Raw genomic sequence first — 12,299 nt, 5'->3', positions numbered from 1 at the left:
CTTTGGATAAAAGGAACAACTTCTCATTTTTCTGAAAATTTTCGCTCAGCCAGGATTGGCTGGAAAGACAAGATTCTGTAAGTGCCAGTCCATGGGCAAAAAGGGGAGAGTGTTAGAGAAGTCATTGAATGAGGGGGTTGAGGATGGCTGGATATTGCTTTGAGGTAAAATCATTTTTAAGGATGGAATTTGCAGAAATTGAGAAGACAAGTGGAAGAGATAATTGTGAAAACCGACTTTTGCAAATTTTTACAACTTACCAATAAGTCCTTCAGCATCAATGTTACATAGCTAGCTCATTCCTATTTTTTTAAGACATTGTTATTTTTTTAAAATATATTCCATTGATTTTTTTTTTTTTACAGAGAGGAAGGGAGAGGGATAGAGAGTCAGAAACATCAATGAGAGAGAAACATCAATTAGCTGCCTCCTGCACACTCCCCACTGGGGATGTGCCCACAACCAAGGTACATGCCCTTGACCGGAATCGAACCCGGGACCCTTGAGTCCACAGGCCAAAGCTCCATCTGCTGAGCCAAACCGGTTAGGGCGACATTGTTATTTTATTGGCACACAATGTCATTATCAAAACTTCATGCTATGGTTCCAGAATAGTCTACCATCACTGCTACTTCTTTTTTATTCTTTTTAATTAAATTTATTGAGTGATATCTACACTAATAAAAGAGAAAGATGCAAATTGACCATAACTTTGTGACACCCACCAGCCAATCAGGAGTGAGTATGCAAATTAACCCAACAAAGATGGCAGGTTAATTTGCATACGCAGGCACCAAGCGGCCGGGGGTGGGGTGGGATGCTTGCGTCGTCACCATAGCAACGACGCAGGTGTTCTGCACTTCCCCAGCTGCTCTGGGTCTCTGGGCAGGGTGGGAAGGCAGAAAGCTGGCTCTGGGCTGGAGCAAAGGCGGTGCTGGCAGCCAGGGGAAGAAAGGCCCATTCTTGCATGAAATCTTCGTGCATCGGGCCTCTAGTTGGTTAATAAAATTATATAGGTTTCAATTGTACAGTTCTATGATACATCATCTGTATATTGGATTGTGTGCCCACAACCCAATGTCAAATCTTCTTCCATCACCATATATTTAACCCCCTTTACCCTTTACTAACCTTCACCCCCTTTCCTTCTCGTAGTTCATTTTTTTCCAAGTAATATTTCATTAGAAATTAATGGTCATTGAAGCCTTGAGTAGAGTTTCAAAACATTTATCATAGTTTCTAAGTGTAGTCCCAGAATACCTCAGGGTCTTGAGACGCTTTCAGGGGTCTCATGATGTCAGCATTATTTGAATATTAGTACTATAAAGTCAGTTGCCTTCTTCCCTCTCATGCTCTTAAGAGTATATAGTGGAGTATTGCAGGGGCCGCACATTACATGTGATACTGCAACAGACTGATTGCAGAAGTCAGTATGAGAATGTAGCTGTCTTTGATTAAGCCAAATGTTAGAGATTCAGAAAAATCTAAAGATAACACCACTTTTCCCATAAATTAGTTTTCTTATAGATATTATGGATATTATAAATAAAAAGATGATATTCATAGAACCATTATATGGATTTATTACTTATTTTAAAATCACTCAATAAAAATAGTTTTAAAATATCTTGTTTTAAATATGGCAAATATTAATAGACATAAACCATGTTAAGAAAAGCTCTTTGAGTGGTTAATACTTTAATGCTTTTTAAGAGTGTAAAGAGGTCCTGATATTAAAATGCTTGAGAGCCTTTGATGTACTAGTATATAAACAAATAAACTACATATTCTTGCCAACACTGATTTTTTCATCACTTGCATATTTTTGGTCCAAATTCTTAGTTAGGGCCTTCTCTTTGCTTTGTACAGCTCCAGGAATAAGCAGTGAGGATATAGCTTTCAGGAAGCTCACAGCCTAGTAGAAGTCTACTTGTAAAAAGATAATTTAAAAAAATTGATATGCTTAGTTGCTATGGTAACAGAGATGATGAATGTGACAAGCTCTGCTTGCAGGAGTCACACAGGGCTTGATGGACAATGTCTGGTTTGTAGTATTTAACCAACATGACACCTCTCCTCATTCCTTTCCCCCTACCACCCTCTCCTCCTCACTTTCCAACCTGCTCAGAATTGGATGCCCTTAAAAGGACTATTGCTCACTTGTGTGTGACTCCCTCCAATAGCCTCGGGGAAGTACTTATTGCATGTATTTCTGGAAAGCAAAGTTTTAATGAAGGAGCTGCACAATCCGGGGTACGGTGGGTGGGGCTAGAGGGGTGAGGCTTATAATCCTGCTGTAGAAAAAGCGGCCACTAAATCAATCTAAATGGCCATGCACTTAAATCCTATTGGAAAAGGAAGGGAGAAGGAAAGCAATTACAATGCTCTTAGGATGTGCAATGGCTGGCAGCCAGATAGGCTGTGGGTTCTACCTACAGCCATCGCCAGATCAATGAAATGCTTTATTTATGCTGGCTCTGAGATATCACTTGTCAGGGGCGATCTCATGTTGTGTGCTTCAGAACAGAGCTAACATGAACACAATGTGACACACAATTAACCACATGTGTCAATCAGGAGAAACCCAACGGATCCTCCTTTGTCAGCAGCCCTGCTCACTGTGTGTATGTGGGTGGGGGAGACAAAGCTCTTTCATTACCCGCACTTCCTGGAGGCTTCCTGTTCCCAGGCATCACTCAGATCAATGCTGCAGACCTGGACTAATGTTCCAGGACGGAAATCTAAAAGGTGAACCGCAGGGTTCCATTTATCTTCCCCGCTTGTTACATGGCTCAGGCCACAATTCAGCACCGACAGAGGTTCACAAAATAACTCCTATCTCCTTTTCTCTTTTGCCTTGAACTCAAATTTCTCACCCTTTTAACTGAGTGTAATAGTGACAATGATTAGGAGAAGGTGGTGCTTTACTGAGGGCTTCGTTGAGCTCTCAGCCTGCTGCTCTTAACGTCTTTTGCTCTGGCCAGGACTGGAGCTTTACTGAGTCAGGTAGACTCAGTTTGGTGAACTGAGATCTTTAACATTTTTTGAGATCTCTTTAAACCAGTGATGGCGAACCTATGCCACGCGTGTCAGAGGTGACACATGAACTCATTTTTTTGGTTGATTTTTCTTTGTTAAATGGCATTTAAATATATAAAATAAATATCAAAAATATAAGTCTTTGTTTTACTAGGGTTGCAAATATCAAAAAATTTCTATATGTGACACGGCACCAGAGTTAAGTTAGGGTTTTTCAAAATGCTGACACGCCGAGCTCAAAAGGTTCGCCATCACTGCCTTAAACGAAGGAGCTGGAATAAAACCCCAGCTGCTAACCTTGGTCTCTGTGCTTGTTCAAAACAATTATTTTGTTAAATAAATGAATGAGTCTTAGCACATGTTTTACAGAAACATGAGAAAACAATGACTTTGAATCTCCAGGAGCAAGACTTTTATTATATTTAGAAAAAGAAATTGCTGGATATGGTAAAGATGGATACTGTTTAACATTTTTCCCCCTTTATATGGATATAAATTCACTTTTCTGAGCTGATGATTATTTTTCATCTCTGATTTTATAATTTTATTCCTGAAATGAAACTGAAGGGGTTTGTCTGCCTTTACATTTATACAAGGAAATTGTAATTCAAAATAATGAGAATTAACATCTACACTAATAAAAGAGAAACATGGTAATTAGCGTACGACTACTACCTTTCCCATTGGCTAATCAGCATATCCTTATGCAAATTAACTGTTAGCCAAGATGGCGGCCAGCAGCCAGGCAGCTGGAAGCGAACATGAGGCTTGCTTGCTCCAGTGACTGCAGACTCCAACGTTCCCCGCCTGACTTGCCGGCCTCTGAGCTGGCAGTTTGAAACATTCTAACAAATATAGAAGCTAATACATTGTTTCGATTATAGAACACTCAGCAGCGGAAGCCTCAGAGCTAGAGCCAGAGCTAAAGCTGGCCCAGAATAAAATAAAAAAAAAAGAAAAAAAAAGGAGTGGTTGGGAGCTTCAGTCAACAACCACCAGCCTGAAAGCAGCCCTCAGCCCCTCACCCAGACTGGCCAGGCACCCCAGTGGGGACCCCCACCCTGAAGGGTGTGTGACCAGCTGCAAACAGCCATCATCCCCTCATCCAGACTGGCCAGGCACCCCAGTGGGGACCCCCACCCTGATCCAGGACACCCTTCAGGGCAAACCAACCGGCCCCCACCCGTGCACCAGGCCTCTATTCTATATAGTAAAAGGGTAATATGCCTCCCAGCACCGGGATCAGCGGAGCCGAGAGGCCTCCTGGCACCGGATCAGTGTGACTGGGGGGCAGCGCCCAAACCCCCTGATCGCCCTGCGGCTCTGTGTGTGACAGGGGGCGGGGCCACAACCTCCCTATCTGCCCTGCTCTGTTCGTGACAGGGGAAGGCGCCCCAACCCCCTGATCAGCCCTGCTCTGTGCCTGATAGGTGGGAACTCCCCAATCCCCTGATCGCCCTGCGGCTCTGTGTGTGACAGGGTGCGGCGCCCAACCCTCTGATCGGCCCTGCTCTGTGTGTGACAGGGGAAGGTGCCCCAACCCCCTGCCCCCCACAGGCCCTGCTCTGTGTGTGACAGGGTAGAGCCATAACCTCCCCATCGGCCCTGCCCTGAGTGTGACAGTGGCTGCGCCCCAACCCCCTGATCGGCCCTGCTCTGTGGGTGATAGAGGGCGGCGCCACACCCCCCCCCCCACGGGCCCTGCTCTGTGTGTTGACGGGGTAGAGCCATAATCTCCCCATTGGCCCTGCCCTGAGTGTGACAGTGGCGGCACCCCAACCCCCTGATCTGCCCTGCTCTGTGTGTGACAGGGAGCGGTGCCCTAACTCCCCTATCGGCCCTACTCTGTGAGTGACAGGGGGGAGCTCCCCAACCCCCTGATGGGCCCTGCTCTGTGCGTGACAGGGGGGAGCTCCTCAACCCCCTGATGGGCCCTGCTCTGTGCATGACAGGGGGCAGCGCCCAACCCCCTGATTGGCCCTGCTCTGTGCGTGACAGGGTACGGAGCCCCAACCCCCCTGATGGGCCCTGCTCTGTGAGTGACAGGGAGCAGCGCCCCAACCCCCTGATTGGCCCTGCTCTGTGCGTGACAGGGGGTGGTGCCACAACCTCCCCATCAACCCTGCCTTAAGTGTGACAGGGGGCGGTGCCCCAACCCCCCAATCGGCCCCACCCTGAGTGTGACTGAGGGTGGCATCGCAACCTCCCAATCCGCCCTGCTCTGTGCATGACAGGGGGCGGCGCCCCAACTCCCCAATCAGCCCTGCTCTGAGCCCGACCAGGGGCTGCACCTAGGGATTGGGCCTGCCCTCTGCCACCCAGGAGCAGGCGTAAGCCAGCAGGTCGTTATTCTCCCAAGGGGTCCCAGACTGCGAGAGGGCACAGGCCGGGCTGAGGGACCCCCCTCCCCCCCCAGTGCACAAATTTTTGTGCACCGGGCCTCTAGTGTGTTAATAAAAGGTAATACATTTTATAATGATAAGGAGAAAGCACTTCTACAGCTAAAGTTTAAGAAAACATAAGGCACACCAGCATCTAGCATTTGGGAAGAGCTTTTGAGCCAGGCCCATCCCAGGGTTAGACAGGCTGTAGGAAGAGTGGAGAAAAGAAACATTTCAGGGAGAGGTAACGGTACTCACTTATTGCCTTTGTGAAGAAGACACTGCATATATTTTTGAAGAACGGAATTTTGAACAAATAGAAAAAAACAATAAAGAGAGTTTCTATTGCTCTGCTAAAAGATTGAACTACAAGAGAGACCTGGCAAAAGCTAGGTTGATGATGTTTAATGGCAAGTAATGGTGTTGTAATGGAAGAACTGCATGTGAAAAACTGTCCACTGAAAACTCCAGGTTATCTTTAAAAAGAATCATGACTGTTCTCACCCAAATGCAACACTTTTATTGGCTCCAGGAGGAAACTTTAGCTCAAAAACATTTCCTCCAAAATTCCAACATTAGAGATTTATGCATATGTCTTAAAAAGCTCAATTTTTTCAAATGTCAGGACTTCTTGAGTTTAAGCAGAGATGTAACTCATCCATGGTTTGGTATAAAATCTTGGAATATAGATGCTTTTTTCATTTTTAAGATTTAATTATACTAATTATGAATGGAAAGTAGGAACTTCCATGGGAGGATAAGCGGAAAGGTCAGCCATTATCTTTGAATTATCAGAGGAGGGATGTGTGCAAAGAGCAATCCACTCCAACGGGTTGTACAAGGACCCCAGTGCAGAGAGGAAGCTGTGAGGCAAAACACATGTGAACTTGGCCTTTTTACTAGATGTCTCAGCAGAGTATGAACAATTTAGTTTTACTTTATTTTGTTTTCAAATCTGATATCCTTCCAATGTTTTTAGATAAACAACTTCCTTTTAAACAAAAAAATCAATATTGTGTTTAGTGTAGCTTTTCTATTTTTCTAAAAAAGGACCTACCTGACCATAATTGAGACACCAGCTACTGCTAATTAGACTATTAATAGTATACTAGAGGCCCGGTGCATGAAATTTGTGCATGGGGGGAGGGGTGTGTGTGTGTGTGCACGGGGGGTGTGTCCCTCAGCCCAGCCTGCACCCTCTCCAATCTGGGACCCCTCGAGGGATGTTCAACTGCCCGTTTAGGCCCGATCCCACCGGGAAGTCGGACATCCCTCTCACAATCCAGGACTGCTAGCTCCCAAATGCTCGCCTGCCTGCCTGACTGCCCCTAACCGCTTCTGCCTGCCAGCCTGATCACCCCCTAACCACTCCCCTGCCAGCCTAATCAATGCCTAACTGCTCCCCTGCCAGCCTTATCGATACCTAACTGCTCCCCTGCTGGCTCGATTGCCCCTAACTCTCCTCCCCTGCTGACCTGATCACCCCTAATTTCCTTCCCTTGCCTGTCTGGTTGCCTCTAACTGCCCTCTCTTGCCAGCCTGGTCTCCCCCAACTGCCCTCCCCTGCTGGCCTGGTCCCCCCCAAATGCCCTCCCTTGCAGGCCTGGTCCCCCCCAAATGCCCTCTGACCCCATGGCACAAAATGCGGCCCACAACCCAACCCAGCCCAGCCCCAAAATGGTTGCTGTGGGAGCCAGGTACTGATGTCACGTAGCAATGCCCAGCTTCCTCTCCCTAGCAACTAGCCTCCTTGGAGTTTCTTCAGCCCAAAAACACAACTTGCTTTATAGCCAGGTGCAAACATTTTACACTTTAATCAAATGCCTGTAAAAAGGGTTTTCCTGTGCCCCATCTCATTTGATCCTCACAGAAGTCCTGGAGCAGGTATTTAGGAGACTCGGTAGAATTCTATTTTCTTTTCATTAGCTGGAAAATGGAAATTTAGAAAGTTTAAAAACTTGACCTGACTGAAAAGAAGTAAGAAATGGTGGACCTTGAAAATGACTTCAGGTTTTCTCACTGCTCAGAATATAGTCAAACACTGCTGCAGTTAAATGTTTTACCTTTTGGTCTCCCTGTGTGATCTATAATAATAATCTGCTTCGTGTTGATATTTACTGCTGTGTTGCTGACAATTACCTGAAAGAGAAGTTGGGGTGCTTCACTGGGCTGGAAAAAGTTTAGCTAAATCAGAAAGTAGGTCTAATTAAGCAAGTTTATTCTATATCTATAAGAGGTTAAGTTGACTTGCACATGCAGGATACATATAAAGCTCTTGCTGGAGCCAATTGCATGTGCATGTTTCCATCTGTCATTGTCGATTGTGAATTTGGTTGACAGTTCTATTATAGAGAAAGGGAAAATAGCAATACTAAAATACTTCTTCTAATTAATTTCCTTTCAATGTACACAAATCCATGCACTGGGCCACTAGTTTAAGACATAAAAGAACACAGAGGAACTCCTGATCTTACTAGGTAGCTTGCTCCTAAGAGAAAGAAGGAAATTGCTGAGCCAAACTTTATTTTTCTAAATCTATTCTTCCAAATGCATTGGTTAGATAAGTGACTCCTCCTCTCCTGGGCCTGGATAAATAAATAAAGGCAGAAAGACAGGCCAGGAATGCTATGCTATTGAGCTTCTTTCAAATGGATGAAAATATTAGGAGTGGAAAATACATTTTTCCTGTAATATTCTACATACCTATTTATGAATTTGTATTTTGTTTTTGTCATTTGAATAGAGACCTTAATGAGAAAATAAGGTGAAAGCTTTGAATACAATACAGGACTAGACTGGCAGTGATGTCCATGAATAAGAGAATTTTCAATTAATTCTATCATAAATGGAGGTTTGGCATAGTGAAAGATGGGCTAAGGTTTGAATATAACTTATTAGTTGTCTAGGCATGGGAAAGTTACCCCAATTTTTTTGTGTATCCTTAAATTTTGAAATAAAAATGATAATACCAAGCTCACTGAGTTGAAATGAAGTTAAAATAAAACACAACATAATAGATCCTTAATAAATAAATAGTTCTTTTTACTTATAAAAAAATTCTGTTTTTCAAATTTGTTCAAATTATCATGAAGCATTATATGCAAATTTCAAAGTAAAAAAAACCTATATAATAAATAATGATATTGAATTAAAATAAGCAGATTGTTTATCAACTACCTAGACATTAGGTGGTGAAAGAATTATTATCATGAAATAAATAAAATATTTATTGCATTTATTTTAAAATGTTAAAGAAAGTAGGTAGGCTATTTTGTTAACCTGATTAAATTTAACTAATAAGTCTTGATGTTTTAATGGAATCACTTTTGTGATGGTGAAGCTAAAGATCTTTTAAAGCAGTTGACCAATAAGCATTTTTGATGTCTAGCCTCAGGATTAGCTCCGGGGAAATTGTTAAGTTTCATTCTCAACTCATGAAATGAATCTTGATCTAATATTTCTCAGTGAAAAAAAAATGTGATTGCCCGTAGTGTTTTCAACTCCTGGATATATGTGTTGATGAAAGCATGCAAACAGAAGGCATGTGAGAAAATCTATTCAAATACAGTTAATTATGGCATCACTTCACTCTTGTTCAGCAGCATAAGGTATTGCAAATTCTCAAGCATACCAGTTGACATAAATATGAGGGATTATAGAATGCTTGAGAATTCTAAATGGTATATATTTATTTCATATTTCCTAAACACCCAGGAAAATGTTATTAGGCCAATTAATTTTCTTAGTGTATTGCTAATATACTAAACAAGGATTCTTTGATTTTTCTTTTCTTCCTTTCTTTCTCCCTGCCTTCCTTCATTGAGCAATTTATTTAAAAAAAATATGTATTGAGTACCAATTAAGTATGAGACTGTTGAGCACTGATTATTTCTTATTAACTAGGAATGCAGGTATGCTTATTTTACTCTTCTTGACTATAAAGAACTTATCATAACCTTACAGTTTTTATAAGAAAATTTTTCTTTTTTAAGAGAGGCTCTGATCTATTTTTTATTTCATGAATCATACCTTGTATCATTTAATATTTCCTGACACATTTCTGTTCAGATGATGCATTTACTCTAAACAACACAAACCTGTATTTGCATCTTTGACAGCAAAGGAGAGACTGACTAATGGAATTGATGCTTGGTTTGAATAATGTAGGATGTTGTGACAATGACAGTAGCAACAAATCCTAAATAATAGATCCTACCTGATGTAATTTAAAAATATCTACACTATTGTCTCAGCTGCAAATATGTTAGATTTCATTTCTACTTCTGGGATGCAGCTGAGTGTAATCTATCTTGATGACAGATGACAAGAGAAACTAATTTCTCTTAAAAGCACTTCCCAGTTACCTATTTATTTATTTATTTATTTATTTATTTATTTGTTTATTTATTTTGCTAAACACTAAGCAGTTTGAAGCACTTGGGAACAAACTCTTTCCTATGTCTTTTCTCTATGTGGAAGGAAGGAAATTGAGGGGTCTGGCATGGATTAGGTGTCACTTCCTTCTCTGGCTTCCAAAAATTCACTTCCTATAGTAAATGGGGACACTTGATTTTCACAACCTTTTGGGTAGATGTGAAGTACATGGCTAGTGGAAGTGATTTAGAGGACATGGATTTATATATCAATTTTTTCACTTAAAACAAATATATCCTGGAAGGAACGAAGGAAGAAGAGAGGGAGGGAAAAATGACAAGAAAGAGAACATGTCTGCTTTTCCACCCCCAAAGCAAAACCTCAGAACTTAGTGAGATAATCTTCCTTACTCATGTTTACATTCACAAAAGCTGTCCAAAGTTTTTAAACAATTAAAACAGCTAAGTTTAATGGAATGCAATATTAGAAAAGCCTAAAATGTTAGTATATGTGCCCTTTTCTTAAAGGACAAATATGCAATGAGGCACCTACAATGATAAAATGTACTTTTTTCTCAAGTGTCATTGCTTGAAATTTAAATATTGAGAGAATAAGTGTTCCCAGAAAATTAGTAGGCTCAAATATTACTCAACAGTCTGCATATATCATTTCAATATTATTTCATTTTTTATATTCATCCCAATTTATATCAATCTTCCCTTGACAAAGTTGTAATTAATTTTTAACTTGCCTACAAAAGTTGGATGTTCTTTTCCTTCACTCACGATGATTTAGCATTAGGGATGAGATTGATGGTGTTTTAATGAAGAAAAGAGAATAATAAAAGACTTTAGAAGAAAATGACTAGTTTTGGTAATGAGACATGATATTATATTGATGAAGATTAAGAGAGTTAGAGGCCATGTATGGAAAAAAAATCCTCGAACATTTAACAGGACTGACAATTATAACAAAAGATGAATAAAGGAAATTGTGCTACTGTAATAATTCATACAAATAAATAAGAGGGTTTTTATGATATGATTCTAAAACTACCAAAAATTTCTACAATTTATTCAAAGAGAATACAGAGAAAAAAAATATCAAAATGAGTGAGGTAGAGTCCAAAGAGTCTGCTATAAACAATGAGAAAATTTAGAACAATTGTTGACATACATTAGATAACCTTTGAGCCCTTCACTCATAGCAAGGGTATAACAGATGATAGGACTTTGAACTTGAGCGAGGATTTTACAAGATTTATTTGAAATGGACTGTGCTGTAAATCTCTCTCCCTGTCCTGCTCCACCAAGGAGCAGCAGGGGAATTGGTCGCTGCCTCCAAATTCCAAAATCAGTTAGAAGGACTTTCAGGAAATTATTTAAAGACTATCTATAGAGATTCTATGTACAGTGTACTAGGAGGCTCCTCTATTCAAAAAGCAGTGCTGCATTGGAGGTAATTCCCCTTTAACAAAATTAAGAGGTATCAAGAAGATCCTTGAAATCTTAAGGTATATTCTTAAATTTTGAGGACCACAAAGGCTGAGGTCTGACTGACAGTAGGAAGATCTAAGGGCAAGAGATCCCTATCCAGCTGGTTTGAAGTCATAGTAAAGGAGATATTATTCAGCTGCATGTAGTATGTTCTCCCAAGATACTCTCTGTATAAAAGTGAATCAGATGTGGGTCAATCATGAGGATGGAACTTCCCTGGGAGAGATGACTTCCATGGGTCTTCTCGGGTCTTGTCTAAAAGCCAGTCTAAAAAGACACATAGGCTTCAGGGAGGAAAAACCAGAAGCACCATGGATTCTCAGCGATGAGAAAAGATGAAGGGACCAGCAGAAGGAGAGATATATTTTATTCCTGTAAGGAGAACTGCGGGTGATTGATTCCTCAAAATGGATGAGAAGGGTCACTGAAGAGCCTAGGAAGTATCAGTGTTGAGTACCTGTAAGTCCAGAGAGCACCAGTGAAACCCCTTAGTGCTCAGAGAGAAGTTTCCTTTTCCTTTACTCATGTTCTTGCCTTTGTTCCAGATGCTGATGGCAAGGAGTAGGAGTAATGCAGAGGGAAATGGAAAAGAGAGGTCAATGAGCTTGGAAGGAGGGATGGGGGAAAAAGAAATATAAAATATTGCTCTCTTGCCAATTTCAAGATGCCTTGTAGATTCAGGTTAGGAAGTCAAAAAGCCTCTCTCAATTTTAAATCAATTTTGGACCTTAATTATTTCATGAGAATAGATATTTTAATTACTCGATTGAGACTGTGTTTTAAGACATAAAGTAACCAACCATTGGTGGGGTTTTTTGTTTGTTTGTTTGTTTGTTTGTTTTTGGGTGGGAGGGATTCCCAAGTTTTACCCAAGGTCAGGAAAATTTTGTACTCTGTAGGTATTTAAATGAAGTGGGAGAAACAGGATGGATGTTCTTCAAAATATTAAAAAATATAACTACCATATGATCCAGCAATTTCTCTTGTGGGTACTTATCAGAAGAAAAAA

This window comes from Myotis lucifugus, unplaced genomic scaffold (genome assembly GCF_000147115.1).
Source record: "Myotis lucifugus unplaced genomic scaffold, Myoluc2.0 scaffold_34, whole genome shotgun sequence".
Lineage (NCBI taxonomy): Eukaryota > Metazoa > Chordata > Mammalia > Chiroptera > Vespertilionidae > Myotis > Myotis lucifugus.
Note: the sequence above shows the minus strand (reverse complement) of the source record.